The 23,265-nt window shown below is 42.7% G+C and overlaps 1 protein-coding gene and 1 long non-coding RNA gene across 3 annotated transcripts in view; one reads left to right on the top strand and one right to left on the bottom strand.

Moving 5' to 3' along the window:
• HACD4 (3-hydroxyacyl-CoA dehydratase 4) overlaps positions 1 to 10,732 on the bottom strand; it is a 47,376-nt gene extending 36,644 nt beyond the window's left edge. The window contains exons 1-2 of one of the 2 annotated variants that reach the window (XM_027615372.2): positions 10,513 to 10,732; positions 4,423 to 4,650 (exon numbers count right to left, since the gene is read on the bottom strand). The gene's annotated coding sequence lies outside the window, so the exon portion shown is untranslated. Of the gene's footprint in view, positions 1 to 23; positions 283 to 4,422; positions 4,651 to 10,512 lie in introns of those variants that run through there. The other variant, XM_027615373.2, reaches the window with a different exon arrangement.
• A 352-nt stretch (positions 10,733 to 11,084) lies between these two features.
• LOC113934420 lies at positions 11,085 to 19,189 on the top strand. Its single transcript, XR_003523669.1, has 3 exons — positions 11,085 to 11,223; positions 13,381 to 13,510; positions 19,119 to 19,189. It is a non-coding gene; the product is annotated as an uncharacterized LOC113934420 (long non-coding RNA).
• Positions 19,190 to 23,265: the final 4,076 nt, after the last annotated feature.

Raw genomic sequence — 23,265 nt, 5'->3', positions numbered from 1 at the left:
CAGTCTCATCTGCCCCTGCTCACCTTGTCCCTTTGCCACCATGTTATCCCTCCATACGGGCACCCACCACACACAGCTTTATCTTCACGCAAACAACAGCCGACTGTATTATCTCCAGCCCTTATTTTTTTTTTTTTTAAATGAATACCAGCTCTGGCCCTTCAACGGCTTCTGGTTATTTCTGCATGAAAAGGCTATTGTAACTTCCAACTGAGCCCATTTGGCGGCATACTGTCTTTCTTCTCAAATCACGGTCTTCTTTCCCACAGGGAGACCGCCATTTTCCCAGGCATTCAGGCTTAAAATTTGGGAGTCATCCTTAAGTCTCCCCATCCAATCAAATTCTGTTGATCCCATCCTTTCCAGATCCCTAACTGATCATTAGCATTCTACTCTGTTATGACCCAGAACCTGAGTAAAAAGGACACAAAAAGAGTTCCCTTTTACTTGCCAGATAAAGGACAAACTACAAGCAAAAAGCTTTTTCAAATCAAGCAGTCAGGGTATTCTACTTGTTTTCCAAGGAATAAGTGCAGAAGAGAGTGGAGTAGGCAGGCAGGCATTTGGGGTGAGATGCAAAATTCCCCCTTTCCTTTAGCAGAGCCCAGGGCAGGTCCTCTTCAGGTTCTGCCAGCATTACCCAAACAGCCTCCACCAGCCTTCCTGCCTCCTCCCTCTACCCACACTGCCATACATTAGAGGAAGACTACTGAAAGAATTCTTAAAACACAGTCCTGTTCCAGCTATTTCACTGGTCAAAATCCCCTGCCGGTTCCTTGTTGCCTGCTACAGCTACCTTGTTAGAGTAGGCAGTTAGTTAGGTTTTAACAGGTTGCCTGGAGGCCAGCCAAGGGGAAGTCGAGGCCCTTTATCAGGAAAGTTAGCAACCTGTCCTGGTGGCATTTCACAAACAAAGCCACAAGAAGCCACATCCAACCAGACAAGCCCAAGACAAAGAGGGCCTGAGACCCTGACCACGTAAGGGAGAAAAGGCACGAAATCCTGCTCCCAAAGAAATCCCCTCCCCAAATGAGAAATATTCCACCCCTTAGTTAGCAACTGTCAATACAAAGAGAGAGACCCGAAACCCAGGGCACAGCTCTCCCTTAGCTGGCCCCCTCTCACATCTCATCTCAATCTCAAGAGTGTACTCATCTCTAAGAAACTCGTCACTTGCACTGCTCAACCACCGTCTCGTCCGTCCTTGAATTCCTGTGATGAGACCAAGAGCCTCAGGTGATGTCCGGGGGACAGTTCACCTGGCAACAGCTCACCTTGTCTCCACGTCTGTCACAGGTGCCGACACCTCGAACCATCCTACCCCCTCACCAATTAGAGCAACACTTACTGTCCCCTGGCCACAGCAGGTATTCTGGTCATCATGCCTCTGTGAAACTTTTCTCCTCTATTCTGAATTTCTCTTCTGCCTCTTCCCCGTCTCACAGCCCAGTATTTACTTGTCAAAGTTCTATTCATCCTTCCCAGGGCTTCCCCAGGGAGCCACACAGGACTAATAGAGGTCTATGACGGTACCTGTTTTAGGTTTGGTACCTGCTTACTCCACTAGATTACGGATTCCCAGAGGGCGATCTCTTACTAACCGTAAGAATTGGACAAGTTTTCACTTCTCTAAATAAAGTTTCTTTTCCCCAGCTACACAACTGTTGGGATTAAATAGGCAAATGTACAAAACATGTAAAATGTATGGTATGATTTTCCTCTCTCAAAATTATAACTCAAATAAAACAAACTTTCAGCAATACTTGCATTTTTGAAATACGTACAGTGGACTCTCAATTATCTACTTGTATGGATATCAGAGGCCAAGATAGTTCAAATGACTCAAAATAAATATGTCTTTTGAAGCAATTTTAACATTATTTGAACACGTCAGTTTTGTTTTTCTTGAGCAAATGTGTTTTCATCCCTATGAACACTAGGAGACTAAAGCCTCGAAATATATTTCATAGCCATAACAGATGGACTCGAGATTTTTTTAAACCATGCACAAAAAGTGATAAAGGACACTATTTCACAATGATCTTTAGAGAAATTAAGTCCAGGCTGAATATCCTGATTTTGGACACTTAACCATCCATCCATTGTATTTGTGGTTTTTTTCCCTCCCATTCCCTGGTAAGCTCATTTTTAAATGCCCATACTCCATGCAACAATATTCACTGAGAGCAGAGATTCTGGGAAAGTGGCCCATTGCCCACTTTTGCTTCCATTAGCCACAAATGGCTCCATAAGGAACCAGTTATACTCTGATAACTTCCAATTCTCGATTTTTTTTTTTTATTTTAACCACCTAGAATTTTCAAGGATCCACAACCTCTTTTTCCCCACTCCAGTCCCATAGCACAGATTTGAAATTTCACAGGCTGCTGGACCCAAATAAAACCCTCGAGATTATGTGGTCCAGTCTCCTTATTTCACAGGCACCAAAAAGCTAGTGAAAGCTGGGTTGAGAGCGCATTCCACCCCACTGTGCAAAAATTTCAGCCATATTTGCCCCATTCCTTAATCTTACTCAGGCATTAGTCATAGTCCTCTCTTGTAATCTTTGCTTGTACATACTCTCAGCTTCTATTATCACTCTTTTTCAGCTGTTCCAAAGCATTGCTTGCACTTCTCTACTAGAACTTTAACCATCCTTCCTTTAAATAGCTTTGACCCTACTACTCCGTTCCAATGATCAAACCCTGGGGCACCTGGGTGGCTCAGTGGGTTAAGTGACTCTTGATTTTGGCTCAGATCATGATCTCAGGTTCATGAGATCGAGCCCCTGTCAGAAGGCTGCTTAAGATTCTCTCTCTCCCTCTCCCCACCTTCTCACACTCTCAAAAAAAAAAAAAGATCAAACCCTGGACTGGGACACTTGCCTTGTTGCATCATCATTCCCCGATCTATCCCCTGTCCTATTCCAAGATGAATAGGTTCAAGTGTGTAACTGGCTCATTTGATTACACAGGAGCCATTTTTAGATGGTTTTTTTTATGCCATGGACCCTCTCCTCCTCCACATATCTCACTGAATCCTCAGAGCAATCCTGTGAGATGGTAACTATTCTTACCCAATTTTATTTATCTTTTTTTTAAGCTTTTATTTATTTGAGAGAGAGAGAGAGAGAGAGAGAGAGAGAGAGAAACATCATGAGAGGGGAGAGGGTCAGAGGGAGAAGCAGGCTCCCTACTGAGCCGGGAGCCTGACGTGGGACTCGATCCCAGGACTCTGGGATCATGACCTGAGCCGAAGGCAGTCACCCAACCAACTGAGCCACCCAGGTGCCCCTATTCTTGCCGAATTTTAAAGATGAGGAAAAAGGGTCAGAGCAGTTAAATTATCTTGTCTAAGATCAAGACAAATAGTAAATGTTGGAAGCAGTTAAATTATCTTGTCTAAGATCAAGACAAATAGTAAATGTTGGAACTGAGATTAGAACTTTAGTCTGTCTCCAGATATTGAATTCTTAACCACTGTGCTACATTAACTTGTTTCACGCAATTGTTCAGTATTTGTTCACAAATACTGTTATATAGAACAGAGTCAAAACGTAAGTCTGTGTAAAACCTAAAACAAACAACCCAATAAAAAACAAGTCAAAAGCTGTAAGCACACACTTCACCAAAGGAGACACCCAGATGGCCAGAACAATGGAAAGATGCTCAACATCATTAGTCATTAGGGAAATGCACTACGAGAATGGATAAAATGAAAAAAGACCATATCAAGTGTTGTGAAGATGGGGTACAACTGGAACTCTCACACAGCTTTGTTTGTAATAACCAAAAATTGGAAACAACCCAAAAGGCCATCAAGAGACGAATGGATAAACAAAGTGTGGCAAATCCATACAACAGAATACCATTCAGCAATAAAAAAATGGACTACTGATACAAGCAGCAACATGGACGAAGCAAATTATGTTGAGTATAAGAAACCAGATAAAAACGAGTACATACTGTATGATTCCATTTACATGGAATTCTAGAAAATGGAAACTTACCTATGGTGACAGAAAGCAGATCAGTGGGGAGGGTGTGGCAGAAGGGAGGGATTGTCAAGGGCATGAATGATGGCTATGTTCACCGACTTGATGGTGGTGATTATTTCACAGGTGTATACTTAAAACTTACTAATTTAAATTTATGCTGCTTATTGTATGTCAATTACACTTCAATAAAGCCAAGATTTAACACACTAATTTATAAAGAGAAATCTACTCTCGGTTGCTGACTTATTCCTGTTTGTGAGCCTATACTCCATTGATTATAAGGAAAAACAATACAAAATAAAACTGGCCATTTAAAAGGAATTCAAAATCCTCCTTTCAGTCTCTGAGTTACTGTCCTTCTCCCCAAGGCACCCTGGTGAATGGGGAAGTTCACACAATCCCTCGGGGGTGAAGACTGGTCTCACCTGTACACACGCAAGTCCTTGGGCTGTCATTTAGTACCGCATAGGCCCCGTGGAGCTGTGTCCTCACTGAATCTATTGATGGCAAAATGATCCCACCTGCTACCGATTACAGACCAGGCCCTCACCCCGATGCCTCCTGTCTTTTGTCTTTGCCTTGACAGCCTCCTTTTCTATCTTCAAGGCCTCTGCTGTTCCTCTCATTCGCTCATCCTCCTGTGGGGTGTTAACCTTAAAAAAAATAACACTGCCAGTTATTTTACCAGCAAAAACGGGTTTATTTGGGAATAGTAAAGAATTATAATCCAGGAAAAGCAAGCTAAGGTGAAACCATAGGCAAGTCTGCCAAAGGAGGGGAATGCTCTTTTATAAAGGAAGCGGGGAGTCGGGAAGGCTGTCATAAACAAAAAGTCCAGTGGAATAAACTGGGAGTCTGGAGTGGCTTCTCACTGGCTGGGCAGTTGTCAGGGAGGAGGAGAGCCTTTCTTTCTCCTGCTGGGATAGTGAAGTCCTATCCATATGCAAGGTCTGTGTCTTCCTGTTGGGTTTGCTACTGACAAGGAGTGGTAGTGAGTGGTAGGGCATGAGAGCTTCCCCTGCTGGCCTGCAAACTCCATTCTAAATGAGATTTCCTTTTATTAATTTTCACATTCCCCACTTCTGATCAAGATCTTTCTCTGGAAGCATTGCTGATTGAGAGTCACGTTTTCCGTACTTAGTGGTTTTGTCCCTCAGTGCCGGGAGGGACCTGTCCTGGGTGTCATGTCCTACATTAGAGGGAAAGGGCATAGCAGTTAGAAACCACTTAAGGCCACATCTGGGTTAACAAGGAAGGTTAGGAGGGAGAAACTCTTCTCCAGGTCATAATAGTTGGAGATCATCTCAAAGCACTGAGCCAGCATCACCTTATTGGGTACATAATTTTTAACAAGTTTTATAGGCAACAAAATACAAAACTTAAACTAATTATACAAAACAGAAATGACAGCAATTCCGAATTGTAACATGGTTCTAAACCAGGCCTCTAGGTCTGCAAGTAGCCAATTGAAATATTTATTGGCATTTATTCTGACTTAAGAGGAGAGAGCTTTTCCCTGTTGAAGGCAAACCCGGAGTCACGTGTGCCTTCTGGAAGTCTCCACTTAAAGTGACCACGAAAGCAAAATAATGAATACTGCAAGAGGACACCGAAAGAATTAAGCAAGTGCATTTGGGAAGACAAAGTGCAAATATAAACATGAAACGATACCTGACAAACTTTTTGCAAAAAGCAAAACTTCAAACACATTTTAATACAGTATTGTTATCTCAAAAGAGCTATTTGCAACGAAATGTGTTATTGATAATACAGCCTATAAGTTTGTAAATTCAGAGAACATCAATCTGGGTAAGAATCCAAAGCCAGTTAACAGTTGAGATTAAAGAAGACTTTTGTGACTTCTGAACCTTCTAACCCTTCAGAAAAAGCAAATAATTGTCTTGGGACCATGATGAGGCTGCTTCCAAAAGGTATGAACAAAAGAAGAGGTTCCTTCCTCTCACAAGGGCTTGGGAAATGTTGATAGGGACATTGTCTTTCCACAAAAGAGAAAAAGCAACAGTGAGAAAAAGGTGTACAGGCCTGGCCCAGGCATCCTGGGAAAGTGTCTCAGCAGATGTCATCTGCTTCAGTTCTAGGAAATCTTTACCTTCAGGTCTAGCCAGGGTCGGGTGCTTTCTTTGTTTTTGTTTTTTTTTTTTTAAGATTTTATTTATTTATTTGACAGAGACAGCGAGAGACGGAACACAAGCAGGGGGAGTGGGAGAGGGAGAAGCAGGCTTCCCGCCGAGCAGGGAGCCCAATGCGGGGCTCGATCCCAGGACCCTGGGACCATGACCTGAGCCAAAGCCCGACGCTTAACGACTTGAGCCACCCAGGCGCCCCGTGCTTTCTTTAGATGTGTCACATGAATCTAACAGTCTATTCCCTGGAGTTTGGTGGCACAGGGGTTGGTTAGCAGTTCCTGGTAAGAGCCTTTCCAGTGAGGTAGAAGACTCTTTCTGGAAGGGTCTTTCTCGACAGAGGAAATCTCTAGGTTGCGAGATGTGATCCTTAAGGTCATAGTCTCCCAGTAGACTGGCTCTGCCAAAGCATGGTTATTTTTAATAGAAACAATTAGGCCTTTACGGCATTAAATTATATTTCCCTTTATCAACTATGGGCTGAAGGAGGCAGGGGCCAAGTGTGCTGGACATCCTGTGACTATCTCAAAGGCTGAGAGTCTATGAGTTCCCAAGGGATAGATCTGTGATTTAGAAGATCAAGGGCAATGCTTTAAGCCAAGGTAGCTGGAGGGTCTCTACACATTTTGCCGAGTCTCAATAGTGCCCTTAGTAAATGTGACTAACCCTGAGGACTGGGGATGGTATGCACAATGAAAGCATTATAAAACTGGCCAGGTAGCACAGACTTCTCAAACCACCTGCCTAGTAAAATGGGTTCCCCAGGTAGAGATAATCTTTTCTAACAGAAGCAGCATTGGCTTGTCTACAAGAGAAAGTTTGGGTCCAGGGGCGCCTGGGTGGCTCAGTCGATTAAGCATCTGCCTTCCGCTCGGGTCATGATCCCAGGGTCCTGGGATCGAGCCCCACGTCCGGCTCCCTGCTCAGCAGAGAGCCTGCTTCTCCCTCTCCCTGCCGCTCTGCCTACTTGTGCTCTATCTCTCTGTCAAATAAATAAAATCTTAAAAAAAAAGAAAGCTTGGGTCCAGTGAGAAAACATAAACCAAGACTAAAACATTTATCCACGAGAGGGAGTTGAATGATCCATTTGTGTGAACAGGTTTCCCTGGGATGTACTTTGGACAGGTGGGACAAGTGAGGCAGGCAATTTTTGCAGCCTCATTAACTTTTCACCACCATATTGGTTCATGAATGCCATGATTTTGTCAATAGTTCGATAGTTTAATCCAGATACAGTGGTAAATATTGGGAATTTTAGAATTACTGGCAAGGACATATTGTTATTTGGCCCAAACCAGAGTTCTTTTTACTGAGCCAACAATTATTAGATTTCCATACTGTTCTTCCCTCTCTGGGGCCAATTCCTGGGTGTCTCTTGTCAATTTTTCCCAATGATCATTTGGGAGCACATCCCTTTGGACCATGACAGAAATTTGGCTATTGGTTTCCTTGAGAGCAGCATTTTTGGCAGAAATATTGGTGAGGTGGATTACTCTGGGGTCCAGGGAGTTGAATCTGGAATGCTCTTAAGGAACCTTAAGAGCCAAAGCAGTGGAAAAAAGCCTTGCATCTAATAAATTTTGGGCACAGGAGCCATTTTAAATTTTATTTCCACTGGAGGGAAGGACATCTCATTGTTTCCATAATATTCCAAAGTCATGAGCTACCCCATGGCTATCGGTATAAATGTCTGTGGTTTTACCCTTGGCTAAGGTACAAGTCAAGGAATGGTGTAGAATTCGGTCTCTTTGACTGAAGTGGCCAAACATAAAGGTGCTATTTCAATGACCTCAAAAGGAGTTTCAATAGCATACCCAGCAAGATATTTTCCATTTTTATCCTTTAAATAAGAACCACCAGTAAACCATGAAAAATCTGCATATGCTTAAGGAAGTTTCCTGTAAATTGTCATGGGGACTCAAAAGGTAACCTGTCAGCATTAAGCAGTCATGAGGGGTTTCATCTGGATCCAAATATAGTCCTTGATTTGAGATCAGATGCCCCAAGTATTAAACCAGAGTTTGAGGAAACTGTAATTGTCTTTGGAAAGTTGATGTCCCTTTAAAACCAAAAGTTTTAAGAGGTGGATGCTATCTATCTTCCTGGGAAGAGGCTGGAGAAGGGGGGTGGGCAGGGAAGCAAATCATCTGTGTACTGTTAACTCGTAGAGCCTGCAGAAAACCATCTATCACCTAAGTCAGCTTTTAAGGTTTGTGAAAATAAGGGCTCTCTGTGAAACCCTGGGACATACTATCCAGGTGTATTTCCCTTCCTCCCAAATGAAAGCAAAAAGATATTGACTATCCTGATCAACTGGAATACTAAAAAAAGGCACCGCATACGTCAACTACAGTGAAACATTTACTTTCAATGCAAATGGATATCCACAGGGTATGGGGGTTGGGAACAATAGGGTGCCGAGAGATAACAATGTGACTACTCAGAGGTGCTAGACTAAAACCTCCAAGTTTGGCCGCTGAGTTTTCTCCTAGTTAACACAGGGACTAGTGAAGGAGATAATGAGGCCCTAACACTCGGAATCTTCAATTACAGGCTTGATGCCTTGAAGGGCTTTTTGACTAGCAGGGTATTAATTATGGGAAGAGGTTTTGAGGGATCTATTTGAGTCTTGATGATAAGTGCACTGGGGATCTGCCAACGTCAGGCGAGGATTTTGCCCATAAAGAGGATGGTACCTGATCCAATAAAAATTAATAAAAGATGTTAAAGTGTTATTTAATTCTCCCGGTTGGCTATTTTGATTACTACTGTCAAAAGCTGGAATTATTTCCCCCTTTTGGGAGAAAGAAATTCAGGCACGATAGTTTTCTAAGAAATCTCAGCCCAATAAATGAACAGGGTCAGAGGAATAAGGAGAAAAGAGCGTGTCTCTCTGAAAGGACCTAGACAAATGGCAGTAGGTTCAGAGACAGGAACCCGTGGAGGTTGATTATAGAGGCCCCCACCATCCGAACTGTTTTGGTACTTGCAGCAGAGGCTGCTATACAGCAACGGGGTTCGGCACCGAGAGTGTAGCTCTGCTGTCAATATGGACAGAGAAGGATTGATTCCGAATCTGAAGAGCGGTTTCTCTGAGCAGAATAAGAGGAGTGATTAGAAAGAGCACCCGTAGTTCCTCGGAGCCTCGTTACTGGGAAATAGGACGACACTGGAAACACTGACTAGAGGGCTGAAGGTGCCAGGAGCACTTAAATTTGTTAACAATCTTGTTTTTTTTTTCAATACCCCGATCTTTGCATTAACAGCAGAAACAAAGAGATTTTGGTTTTGTTTAGGGGCCTTCATTTGCTGGGGTTGAAAACTGAGAATTTTAGCGGGTTGTTTTGGTTTTGTTTTTTTTTTAGAGAGGGTAGGGGCAGAGGGAGAGAGGATCTTAAGCAGGTTCCAAGCCCAGCATGGAGCTGGACATGGGGCTCGATCTCACAACCCCGAGACCGTGACCTGAGCCCAAATCAAGAGTCAATTCTTAACCAACTGAGCCACCCAGTTGCCCCTAGCTGTCTCTCTTTTAGGTGACTCATCTAGGATGCAAGGGAGCTGGTTTGCCAAATTAACTAAATCTGGAGTGGCAGTCTCCCATTCCAACCTGGTCCTAGCTAAAAGAGGAACATCCCAGTTCAACCTGTTAATAAACAGAGTTTAATGCTACCTGGATGGACTCAACGTCTAAAGGTCAGAAGATTCTTAAAAGACAATTGTTTGCCTCAGTGAATTTAGAAACAGTATTTTGCAGAAGCAACTCAGAATCCTCGAAACATCTGGAAGCCTCAAGGTACCATTTGAAATAAGCATCCCATTTGGGTTTTGGGTTGTTTGTTCTGGAGCCATGGCTTTCTAATTTAATCTTGAGTAAAACAAGTTTGGGGAGATCAAAATTCCCCTTAATGGCCATTGAAGCTCTAAATTACTTTTGGTTAAATCAGTCCACTTGGTTATAAATATGCACATTGAAGAGCCAGTTTTTAAACATATAACTGGCCAGAGTCCCAGTTGGCGGCGGGGGGGGCGGGGGGGGGCACTCTCAAAGTATTTTGATGACTGGAATCCCGTTTCTTAGAGGTTTTTCTATACAGCAAAAAGAAAAGTTCCTAAACGGGGGAGTTGCAGCAGGAACAGCCTGGTTCCAGAAGGAATCAGACCAAAGGCCAACCCAGTTCCTATAGGAACAATCTGGTTCCAAACAGAAGTTGGACCAAAGGCCAGCAGTTGCGACAGGAATGGTCCGGTTCCGAAAAGGAGTCAGACTGAAGGCCAAACGAGTATCCTCAGAGAAAGAAAACCCAAGGCCTTAAAACACGTCCCAAATAAGGCCTGGAGGGCGAGCCGCCCAAAATCCAGGAGAAAACTTACCCTCAGACGCCAGGCTGGGAGAGAAAGCGGTGAGCCCAAAGGGCTCTGCGGGTACCCGCACCCGTTTGCTCACCAGCAACTCCGGGGTTGTTGGGGTTCTTCTCCGGACCCCACTCTGATTACTGAGTAATATGAACCTTAGAAAATAAAATTGCCAGTTATTTTACCCGCAAAAGTGAGTTTTTAGGGGGAGTGGCAGAGAACTGCTAGCCAGGAAAAACAAGCTACAGCAAAACCATAGGGAAGTGCCCCGAACAAATGAAAGAAAGGTTCTTTTATAGAGGAAAGGGGACATTGGGAAGGCTGCTATAAACAAAAAGCCCATTGGAGTAAACTGGGAGTTCGAAGTGTAGTGGCTATTCATTGGCTGAGTTGTGACTGTCTCTCACTGGCTGGGCCGTTGCCAGGGAGAAGGACAGCCCTTCTTCCACCTGCTGGGAGAGTAAAGCAATAACCACCAGCGAGATAAGTTTCTTCCTTCGGGTTTGCGAGTGGTAGGGCATGGGAGCTCCCCTGCAAGCCTCCCAACTCCATTCTAACTGCGATTTCCTTTTATTAATTTTCACAGAAGTCATGTGTAAACTTCTGGAGTAAGCTGTGAGGAATCAGTTACGTTATTTCAGGCTATCTCTGCAAACGTCTCCCTGTCTTTCCCATATCGTGCTGGACATGGCACAGTGCTGAATGTGATGCTACTTTCAGAGCCCACAGGTTTGCCAGCATCTGGCTGAGAAATTAGGATACGAAGCCTATGGCTCTGATTCTTCCATGTCGCTCAGGATGTTTCTACAACCATCTTTGTCGCAGGGCTGGGACTAGATGAGCCTAGCAAGCACTTAGGGTGCAGAATTTAAGCAGGTTCACCCTCTCAGCATTACCCGCCAGAAAAGGAGCACCTCCTTAAATTTTGCAACTCAGACACCTCTTGTCCTTCCCAAGTCCCTGCCCTGCTTGGTGGTTTGGTTTCTGCCTGGGCCACTAGGTGGGTGAGGGGAGAGAGAAATGGACTTTTGCTATAGATATTTTCATATAGCTTGGTTTTTAAAGAATCTCTAATTCCTCCCATCCTAGAAATCTCCCCACTAATTCCCTAGGCAGGTATGTCTTCACTTACTGTCATACACTAAGTTTTTCCCCCCTCCGTGGCTTACTGTAAAACTCAATCTGCACCTCTCCAAGTTTTGCTATCATGAAAAGAGTCTTTGGGGAATTTAGAAATTCTTTTTCCTCCTGGCAAAGCGTGACTCTCAAAACCATTGCCTCACTAGGAACGGGAAAGGCCACTTTGATAGATAAAAGCTGAGACTTGTTCTATCCCTTGGCAGTCTTACTACAACCAGCCCAAATCTCCTGAGGCAAAAGGATGCCTCAGGAAGAACGTCACAGACAAAGAAATGCAAAAGGGAAAATCACATTAGTATATTTAAAACTATTATCCCTGTTATTTACAGTTAAGGTTTTATTTAAATTCACACACAGCTTTCATTTCTATATATTCCTGCTCCATGCCATTGTCTATGATTACTGAAAATTGCTTTTCTTAGATCAATGTGCTTTGTAAACTAGAGGAGTCACCCACAGCAAACCAACTCAGTATGATAATTTTTGAGATAAGGTTTAATTTTGCTACAGTGAAAACATTATTTGGGTTGCAGATATAAATAGTTTCAAAAAGATAAATTTTATATCGATCTCATTAAATAAAATTATAATCATTAGCATTTAAATCACTTTTAAAGGCACGCTTGCTTTTTGGTGTTCTAAGGTAAGAGATTTTAAAAATGAATTAGGCTTTAAGAATTTAAGACTCTGTGGTTGTATAATATACAGAGAGTCAAGAAGCAAAACCTGCAATGTCTTCTGTAATCATTTTTTGAATAAGGAAAGTACAAAACAAAAGGGATAAAGTTAAAAGAAACGATCTAAACACCTAAACATGAACTTATCTAAAAGTGATTAAATTTTACTGGCTGTTTAAATAGATGAAGGTAGCTCATATTGTGCATTTATATAGCTGAACAGTGGTAGGAAATGCTGGTCTCAAAAGAAAAATGACAGAAAGATTCCTTCCTTGCATAATCAGTTTCTGACAAAGAAAAAGGGCTTACACCTCAGATTGCTTTACTCTCTATTGCCTTCTCAATGTTGGCTATTCTGTCATTTGAAGGGAATTAGATAAAAAGATCATAAAGATCTTTATGATCTGGTTCTAATATTCTATAACCCCATGATTTATTCCATATCTCAAATATGCATTCTCTATAAAAGCTGTTTCTAGAAAAGCCATCAGCTCTAAGTGACGTTAATGTTCATACTTCCTCATTCACGCACTGGTTTTATATTTTCATTCTGCTGTTTGTATATACTTTCCACAGAATTATTGTTTATCAAAAATATTTTGCATGGGGGCACCTGGGTGGCTCAGTTGGTTAAGCAACTGCCTTCGGCTCAGGTCATGATCCCAGGGTCCTGGGATCGAGTCCCGCAACGGGCTCCCTGCTCGGCAGGAAGCCTGCTTCTCCCTCTCCCACTCCCCCTGCTTGTGTTCCCTCTCTCGCTGTCTCTCTCTCTGTCAGATATATAAATAAAATCTTTAAAAAAATATTTTGCATGACCTTGTGCCTAGTGGGACCTTATTAGATGTTTGGGAGAGAGAATGAATTTAAAGACAAAAAGACCTGGTCTCCAACCTCAAGGTATTTTTAAATGACCATTTTTATGTTAACTATGCTCAAAAACAGAAAGGAACAGTTAACAGGAAGCAAGGGATGTTTGGTCAGAAGACCAGTGTTCAAGTCTAGATTTTACTTCTGTGTGATTATGGACAAGCAATAATGCCTCTCTGAACCTCAGCTCCTTTGTTTCTAGAATGAAAGTCTTATTACAGACCCTAGCCTGCTTCCCATGTGAAGATCAAACGAGATCACTGCCAAGCTTCAGTTAAGAATGAGCCCAGGGTCTGCAAGCCCAGCAGATGACTTGTTCTGGCAATTTAAAGGTAGAACCCTGAGTACTGCCTGTCAAATTTGGTAGAAGCTTGCGGAAGATGGAACAGGTGTGTGTGTGTGTGTGTGTGTGTGTGTGTGTGTGTGTGTGAGCGTGCATGTCAGAGGGTGGGGGAGGGGGGTTTGTGGTGGTTGTGGTGGTTGAAGAGGGATCAGCTGTGGTAGACAAGGAGTTATCTTAAATGAAATTCAGGAGCTAGACCTCCAGCAAGAAGGGTGAGCACATGTTCAGTATTGGGAAGGAGTCAGAGAGAATAAGTGGATGGGTGGGGTGAAGGCTGCTGTGGGGAACAGAGGCAGATTCAGAAGTGGAAGGGGTCTGTGAGGGGCCAGATCAAAAAGCCAAGGCTAAACCCAGATATGAAACGGTTGGTTCTCTAAATAAGGACTGGCTGGACAGAAGCAGGAAGTGGAGACAAAGAGGTGTCATGGGCCACGTGTGCCTGTGTTGGCCTATTGTGCAGGCAGAAAGGTCTGATTTCCTTGTCTCCAGCTAAGGGTACTGAGGGTAGTAGGCAAGGATTGGGTCTTCATCGGGTGCAGCAGCAGGGGAAGACAAAATGGCTAAATTGCATTATTAGCACATTAGATTCCAGGGTCAAGGGAAGACAAAGAAAACTTCTCCTCAACATTGTTGCTAAGGCTAACCCTGCACTGGGATTTAGTCTGTTAATTTATAAGGTTTATTATCCCAGTATAACCACATTGAAACGGCCACTCTTAAAGTTTGTAATGATTTCTTATCTGCTCATTAGGAATAATCTTTACCGCATATATAACTTTTAAGACCATTGTGGAGATGGTTAGTTGTTTTATATTGCTGGTATAAAAGTCTTATTCCATATAGCTTGAGACTGCTTGAGTGGTGTCTGTTAGCCTGCCCCTAAAATAGGACAAACCCACTCGTGTGCTGGCCCCCAACCCCTGAGACTTTTGCCTCAGGGGTAGGGGTGGCACTAAATAGAGGACAAATAGAATTCATTCGAGGAAAAACAGAAAAAAACAAAAAACTGCGAAGAGATACCTACATCCGAGAGTAGCTAGGTAAGGGAGCCACGAGGAGACAGATTTACAACAAAATTTGGGACTGGTCCTGATTCATTCTGATGATCTTGTGAGCTCAGGCTTGCCTTTATAGGTCTGGCTGATCTCATCCCACATTTCCAAAAGGCCAGATATGAGCCCTAACTTAAAAAGATTCATAAATCCTGGGCGCCTGGGTGGCTCCGTCGTTAAGCGTCTGCCTTCGGCTCGGGTCATGATCCCAGAGTCCTGGGATCGAGCCCCACATCGGGCTCCCTTCTCTGCGGGAAGCCTGCTTCTCCCTCTCCCACTCCCCCTGCTTGTGTTCCCTCTCTCGCTGTGTCTCTCTCTGTCAAATAAATAAATAAAATGTTAAAAAAAAGATTCATAAATCCTTTCTCTATAAAACAATAATCAGTTAAAAAAGAAGACAGAGTTATAAATCCATTCACAATAGTAACAGAACTAAAGATATCTAGAAATAAAGAAGAAAGATACAGATTCTTTAAGAAGGAATTCATAAAACCTTTTTGTAGGACATTTAAAAATGAAACAAATGGAGAAATAGACCATGTTCTTAGGTGAAATCCTTAATAGCCCCCAAATTTAAATTTTCCCAAATTGATCTATAAGTGAAAGGTAATTCCAATTAGAATCAGAAGGAGAGTTTTTTTTATTGAATAAAATACTCTTAAAGTCCATACAGAGAAATAAATAAGAATAGCCAAGAAAGTAATTAAAAAGAGGAATAGTGAGAAGGATTTGCATTACCAGGCAATAAAATACATCACAAGACATTGTATTAGTACAGGAACAAACAGAACAATGGAAAACAATCAAGATCCCAGATTTGGGTTTCAACATATATAGGAACTAAATGTTTGACAAAGTTGAAATTTCAATTCAATGGGGAAAAGATCGCTTATTTAATAAATGGCTGGCACACCTAGTTAAACTATCTGGAGGAAAATAAAGTTGGAACCCTATCACATACCACTTAAAAAGTAATTCCCAGAGGATTAAAAAATTAAGTGTAAAGGAAAAAGCCATAAAGACAACTTATAAAATGGAGATGATTATTTGGACAACCTCAGTGTTAGGAAGAGCTGTTCAGCCAAGACAGGATTATAGAAAATGTGTTTGTATGGCAAAAGATATCAAAACAATGCCAACAGACTGAAATTATATTTGTTAATGTGACGAACTGACCTTGTATTACCGGGATGAACCCTGCACCAAGTCATGATATGTCATCCTTATTTTTTTTTTAAAGATTTTATTTATCTATTTGACAGAGAGAGACACAGCAAGAGAGGGAACACAAGCAGGGGGAGCGGGAGAGGGAAAAGCAGGCTTCCTGCCGAGCAGGGAGCCCGATGCGGGGCTAGATCCCAGAACCCCGGGATCATGACCGAGCTGAAGGCAGACGGCCAACGACTGAGCCACCCAGGCGCCTCACTTCAGTTCTTGTGTATAAAATAATTTCAGATTGTCTTGCAATTGTGAGGCCGTTGGTATAAAGATTTGTTCATATTAAACAGAGACTAGGGTGTGCATGAGTGAAGGTTTGGGAGCTTTGTTCCAAGAAATTCTGGCTGAGTAAGGCTCAAAGCAAATCATTCACTCACATGCATTAATTTTGCCTCATATGTAAAATGAAGAAAATAAACTGACATGTTTATGAGAACTATGACCAAAACAAGACCAAATCATATATTAATGAGTATAATAATCATGAGGATAGCTACATATGTTGATGGTTGAACTGCTAGTCCCTATTCTGAACACATAATGTGAGTTAACTCACTTGCTTCTCTAGCGAAGCTGTGATGGGTATAATACTAATATCTCCATTTTACAGATGGGGAGACGGAAATACAGATAGGTAACTTACCCAGGATTAACATGGCCAGCATGCTGTAAACCTAAGATTTCAACTCAGGCCAACTCAAGGGACTGAAAACTGCCTTTACACACAAAATTGCTTTGTAGATGCTGAATTTAGAAATGTGCTTCAGGGGCACCTGGGTGGCTCAGTCGGTTAAGCATCTGCCTTCGGCTCAGGTCAGGATCCCAGCGTCCTGGGATCGAGTCCCACGTCAAGATCCCTGCTCAGTGGGGAGCCTGCTTCTCCCTCTTCCTCATGCTCTTTCTTGCTATCTCTGTCTCTCTCCCTCAAATAAATAAATAAAATCTTGAAAAGAAATGGGCTTCAGAATTCTAGAAGGTGGTATTTACTAAACAAACAGAATACTGGCTGGTCTTTACACTAATCTAAAACTCCAGCCTGTTTCCAGAGGATGTGTTCCCCCCTCCAATTTAATCTGATTACACCTGGAGCTGTTCGGATATCCATCCATCACCATCACATTTTCCAGGGCAGCGGTCATATTAAAGAAATTGAATCTATCACCCTCAAGGCACATAAAGACACAGCTAATAGACTCCTCTCCCCTGACTGTGCTTTCGCTCCAGTTGTTGCCTTATCTCCCCCCTTCCATTCACAGCCAGCTTGGCCTGCCTTTCAGACGCTATCTTCCTGGGCTTTCTCCTTCCCTTGACATTGTTAACCACTTCCTGCTCTTTAAACCCTCTGTGGCCCACTGATGGCGTCTGCCTCTATCCTATCTCTTTCCCCCTCTTTGGGTCTTCTTTTTCATTTCAGGCTTCGTGCTTACCGTAACCTCGAGTGATCTGTATGTCTGCCTCTTCTTCACACTTTGAGCTTTCTGAACCCAGGAATCTTTGCACTGCTTCCCCACCCCAAACCCCCTCCAACCTGGCATGATGCCAGAACAGGAGGAGCTCCTCCTGAAATGGTGTCAGTGTTACTTGAATCCCATTAAGAATATTGGCAGGTAATCCTGTCACGACTCCTTAGGGATGGTAAAGAATCCTATTCCAGGAAAATCATGGATATTACTATCAAGGGAAGTTTTTCTCCACATTTGGGAGACTGTGCCCATTTAAAAGACCCAGAGGAAGAGTGCTGTGGAGATCAAGTGATTAAATTTATTTAACAAATGGAGATAGGATACTATATTGAGCAAGAGAGGGAAGGGTCCTCACAGTCTCATCTCTGCTCTTTCTGAACTAAGGTTCTGTCTCCCCCAGAGAACAAATGTGTTCAAAAATTCCTTTGAGCATCAGCAATATTCTGATAGGGGGCACCTGGGCGGCTCAGTCGTTAAGCGTCTGCCTTCGGCTCAGGTCATGACCCCAGGGTCCTGGGATGGAGCCCCTGGGATGGATGCTTCTCCCTCTCCCACTCCCCCTGCTTGTGTTCCCTCTCTCGCTGTGTCTCTCTCTGTCAAATAAATAAATAAATAAATCTTAAAAAAAAGAAAAGAAATATTCTGATAGGAAAACTGTTAGCTCTTCTTCCCAAAACATACTGTGGTGAAGATCTTTGGTGATTAGACATATAACATTTTTTACTTTGGTGATTTTTTTTAAAGACTTTATGTATTTATTTGTCAGAGGGACAGAGAGAGAGCACAAGCAGGGGGAGCAGCAGGCTCCCTGCCAAGCAAGGAGCCCGATGCGGGGCTCAATCCCAGGACCCTGGGATCATGACCTGAGCTGAAGGCAGACGCTTAACCGACTGAGCCCCCCAGGCGCCCCTTGACTTTGCTGATTTGACAGATGATTGATTTCATCTTCAAGATGTTTGTGATCTCATAAAGTACAACCCTGAATTGTCCCCGTGTGCCCAGTGGCAGGAGTGCAGGCAGGGCTGTGTAAGCTCAGCTCCCTGAGGTATATCCGCCTCCAAGAGGGCTTAACCTGCTGGTTGGACCTGCGCTTTGTGTGTATATGGGAAAATATACACAATAGTGCTGTTTGGATATTGCTGAAGGTCTGGTGGATACAATCCTCACCATGTCAGAGTGTATTTTAAAAGACGATAATATTTTTTTTAAAGATGTTATTTAGAGAGGGAGAGCGCACGAGTGGTGGAGGAGCAGAGGGAGACAGAGAGAGAGCATCTCAAGCAGACTGTATACTAAGCACGGAGCCCCACACAGGGCTTGATCTCACGACCCTGAGATCACCACCTGAGGGGAAATCAGGAGTGGGACACTCAACAGACGGAACCACCCAGGTGCCCCAAGATGATAGTATTAGCGGGTGGTGAACTGAAGAGAAAAATCTTTAAAATGATAACTAAACTACAACGATGTATTATCTAAAGTATATTAAATATCATTTCAAAAACAATATGAATATAATAGTTGAGTCGCAGTTACTATCAAAGAGAGCTTTTGGATAAGGAACTCATCCCTTTAAGCTCTTGTTTCCTCATCGGTAAAGCAACAGTTCTAACTTCTCAGCATTACAGTGGCAAATAAATTAGATTTTGTTTGGTGTGTGTGTGTGTGTGTGTGTGTGTGTGTGTGTGTGTGCACGCAGACACACACTTCACTCAGTGGCTGGCACACTATTATAGCTGAAATTCAATAAATTATTTATTAAGATACATAATTCACAAGGTCTGATATATCCGCTTTGGTGCTAAAATATTTTTGCTGCTAATTCATAAGAATTGACATGTTAACCTCTGTCCTTGTGTAACAGGTATCACCTCATCCTGATAGAAGCTATAACGGGATGAAGATTGTCCCTCTTAAAATAAACTTATTGGTTTCTTAAACAAATATGTTTTAGTTGATTAGGTTTTATTATGGTTTTAAAAAAAACTAAGTGGTAAACAATGCGAAATTAATTTCTTGAATTGGCTTGAAATGTATTCTTTGTAGGGGTTTTAAGGTTCGCATTATATTTAACATATTTTATATATTTATATATGGTATTTTTGCCTTATTTTTGTATATGGTGAAGTATTTTTATATATGGTATCTCATTTAATCTTGTTCATGAGGAGGAAGGGTAGATATTATTGATATGGTTTTTAGGCTTAAGGCAAATGAGCCTCAGAGGGATTAAGTGACTGTCCAGTCACATAGTAAATGGTGGTCAAGACCTGGCACTTACCGCGAGCTGGATTTTCTGACCCAAGTCACGGGCTCATTCCTCCTCACTCTGCCTCTATCGATTGTGGTCATCAGTCCCTTGGGTTTGAAACTTAGAAACGTAAGTGTATTTAGGTGCATGCCCCTAGGATTTTAATTAGCTCTCTTAGTTCTTAAAAAACAGAACTTTTAACATAGAGTAAACTCTTTTTCTTTATCCAATAACCAAAGACAGATTTCTAACTGTGGCTGTGGATATACTTGTATTTCTGTGAAAGTTGATTCCAAAGATCTGGATCACAAGGCATTGTAGGTAGAATGTGTAAATACCTTCTGAAATAATATTTTCTAAAAGATCACATTACAGTTACTTTTATTTTGCTGCTTTTATTACAGTCTAAATCTTAAATCCTACTACGGATGGCATATATTCTCTATTAAAAACACTGACAAAGAAACAAAAGCTTTCAGAGCCTTTACAAAGTGCCACGAGATGTTTCTGAGGCAGCACACAGCTTTGGCTATGTACACAGGAGGAGGGTTAACTCTTAACTTAGCAACAGGAGCATTTGGAAAGGCGGGAGCTCTGAGAGACCGCAAAAACCAATCGATTATTTCCGTGGCTACCGCCTCCGAGTAGTGGGCTTTTCTGAGAGACTCTGTTTTTCTCTCCACTCAAAACCCAGCCCAGGAAGATGCATCTTCTCTCCCGGTGTAGTGGGAGAGATGAGCACATAGAGAACGGACTGTGGGAATGTGGGAGAGCATGGGGCTGCAGGAGAAGTTTATGATCAGTGAGAGGCCACCAACGGCCACGTGAGGAGTTGGGTCAGTGTGTGGACACCAAGCAGTGTGGACCAATGTGACTGTGTTCGCTACCTAGGGCTGCTGAAACAACGTATCACAAACTAGGTGGCTTAAAACAACAGAAATGTATTCCCTTCCAGTTCTGGGAGCTACAAATCCAAAATCAGGGTGCTGGCAGGACTACATTCTCTCTGAAGACTGTAAGGGAGGATCCTTCCTTGCCTTCTTCCTAGCTTCCAGTGGCCCCTAGCAAAGCTTGACATTCCTTTGACTTATAGATGCATCACTCCAGTCTCCGCCTCCATGTGAAGGGGCCTCTCCCCTGTATGTCTGTGTCCAAGTTTTTCCCTGGGTAAATGGTGATATTGAGAATGTGGTCCCATTCTTCACAAAACTTGGAAGACAACACTGAACGAACAGACATCAGTGAATGGTGATTTATCACTGATGGGCTTAAATGGAAGACGGGCAGTCTAGGAACAAGGAGCGACCATCCTCGAGGGCTTTCCACATGTGTCCGTGTGCGGAGACACGGTAGGAGGGCATCTCAGAAATTCCGGCCCCACCTTTCTTCCCTTCCCTCACTTTTTCTTAGCCACTACCATCTCTATCCCCGTGCTTTTCTTTGTTCTCATTCTCTTCTGAAATCACATATGACATCCAAAATAGAAGCTAGGCATGCTCGAGATTGGGATGATGGCTAGGGTGCAAGACATGTTCCTGCTCTTGTGCAAGTTGAGGACTTACTGAGGAGCGAAATTGCCAAATTTTTCATCTTCCTCTTTTTTCCATCTCATCTTTCACAATCTTCTTTATTTCTGATAGTCCTACTATCAAGACACTCTTTCCTTCGCATTGTGAAATGATCCTAAAGATTGTTTAAGATAACTATTTTCTCTGTCAAATGAAGCAGTCTGAAGATGACCCTTTGAGCAAAGTTCCAAGAACACTGAATTTAGAAGATCTGATTGTAAAAATGAAATAAAAGAATCGTTTAATTTTAAAATAATATTATATAAATCATCAAATAGATTACTGTTTTAATAACATTTAATTTCAATAAACTAATCCATTAAACTAGTATTTGAAATGATAAGAATAATTTCTTAAAGATTTTATTTATTTATTTGTCAGAGAGAGAGAGAGAGAGAGAGTGCGCACAAGCAGGGGGAGCAGCAGGCAGAAGGAGAAGCAGGCTCCCCGCTGAGCAGGGAGCCTGATGCGGACTCGAACCCAGGATGCCTGGGATCATGACCTGAGCCAAAGGCAGACGCTTAACCGACTGAGCCACCCAGGCGTCCCTTTTTAAGGGTTGTATTTATTTATCTGAGAGAGAGAGAGTGCACACGCACACAGGAGTGGGGGGAGGAGCAGAAGGGGAGGGACAAGGCAACTTCCCGCTGAGCCAGGAGGATCATGTCCCCAGCCCAAGGCAGACACTTAACTAGCTGAGCCACCCAGGCGCCCCAAGAATAATTTAATCAATCCAGAAAACTGACTGACAGTATCACCCTAAGTCACAAAAAGAATAAACAAAAAGTTGCTTAGAAATATCACAGTGGTTTGAAGCGACACCTAAAACGATACTAGCGATCAGCTCCAAACTAGTTAGTTACGTAAGCGACCTATTTCTTGGTCCTGAACTCTTGTGGTAAGCTGCTCAATGAACAGAAAACACCTTTGCCATCTCTACACGGATGACCTCCCAGGCACAGTTGATATGTTTTTGGTCTTGCAAATAGTCCCAGATCCCTTGGAAATAATTCTTTATTCCAAGTCTGGTATCTTCCCTCTGCGAGGATGAATGATCCTCCTGCCCGGTTTCCTGCTCCGGCCACGCCTCTGTCTTCACTGTCTGCCGACATAGTCCACTTAGGAGTCCCTCTACACTGCTTTCATTCCACGAAGATTGGCAGACATTGAGGCTGAAAGTGTTGAAGTCCTGCTGTAGCATTTCTCGGAGGGCAGGGACAGCTCTTGCCTTCAGAACCTGATCAACTGTTGAAACCTAGAGGAATATGAAGTCACTTCTGTCCTTCAGACATGTCAGAGGAAATTTGCCTCCTAGATTTTCTAAATGTCGTAAACTCTCCCAGTTGCTCCTCCCTTGAAAGTGACAGTCCAGAGAGAAGGCAGTACTGGAAACAAGTAGCACCAAGGCCCAAGCCGGCAAGGACCAGTGGGTCATGGCGGGCCCCTTCCCAGCGTTACTCCTTCCTCAGAGAGAGCCTGGCGAGGAATCACCTCTGGTTGCACAGATCCTGCATCTCCAAATTTTTGTATCTGAGGGAGTCTTGTTTTTGCACGACCTTTCAGGATCCCCCTACTTTCTTGTGGTCTTTTCTGCTTTTTGTTATTAATGATAATAAGCAAAACTTTTTAATAATAAAATTCTGTAGTGTCTTTGGATGGTGATACACACGTTCAATTTCAGAATTGTGATAGGTACGAGCTATCTCCTATGAAAGACCAACAATCAGTTAAGTGGAAACAAAGCTGGGAATGTTTTTGCCTTGGTTTAAATTTTCTCTGCATGGCTCATGATGGCTTTCCTTCCTTTCCGTATGCTGTTTGTCCTTGTTTCAATCTCTGGATAAAATGCTTGTTTAGATATTTGGGGTGGTTTTCAAGGCTTTGTCTTAGCTAATGGTACTTTATCACAAACTTGTATTTCAAAGTCCTTCCAACATGTTTATGTACATTGAGATTTTTGTTAGTTTTTTTTTTTTTTTCTTCTGGCAAAACCAGAATTGTGTCTTTGGTCTCCTATCTCCCCATTTAATTCACTCACCTCCTCTGTACTCGTGGTATTTCTTTTTTCCTCCTTCAGCAGAAAAGCAGAATGATGGAGAGTACCAATGCTGAAGGCAGGCTTCCTAGATTTGGATCAGATTTACCCCCTTCAACCTTAGGCAGCTGATTTAGCTCTCTAGGCTTCAGTTCTT

The sequence above is a fragment of the Zalophus californianus genome, chromosome 13 (assembly GCF_009762305.2).
Source record: "Zalophus californianus isolate mZalCal1 chromosome 13, mZalCal1.pri.v2, whole genome shotgun sequence".
In the NCBI taxonomy this organism is placed as follows: Eukaryota; Metazoa; Chordata; class Mammalia; order Carnivora; family Otariidae; genus Zalophus; species Zalophus californianus.
This window is presented reverse-complemented; position numbering and strand designations above follow the sequence as displayed.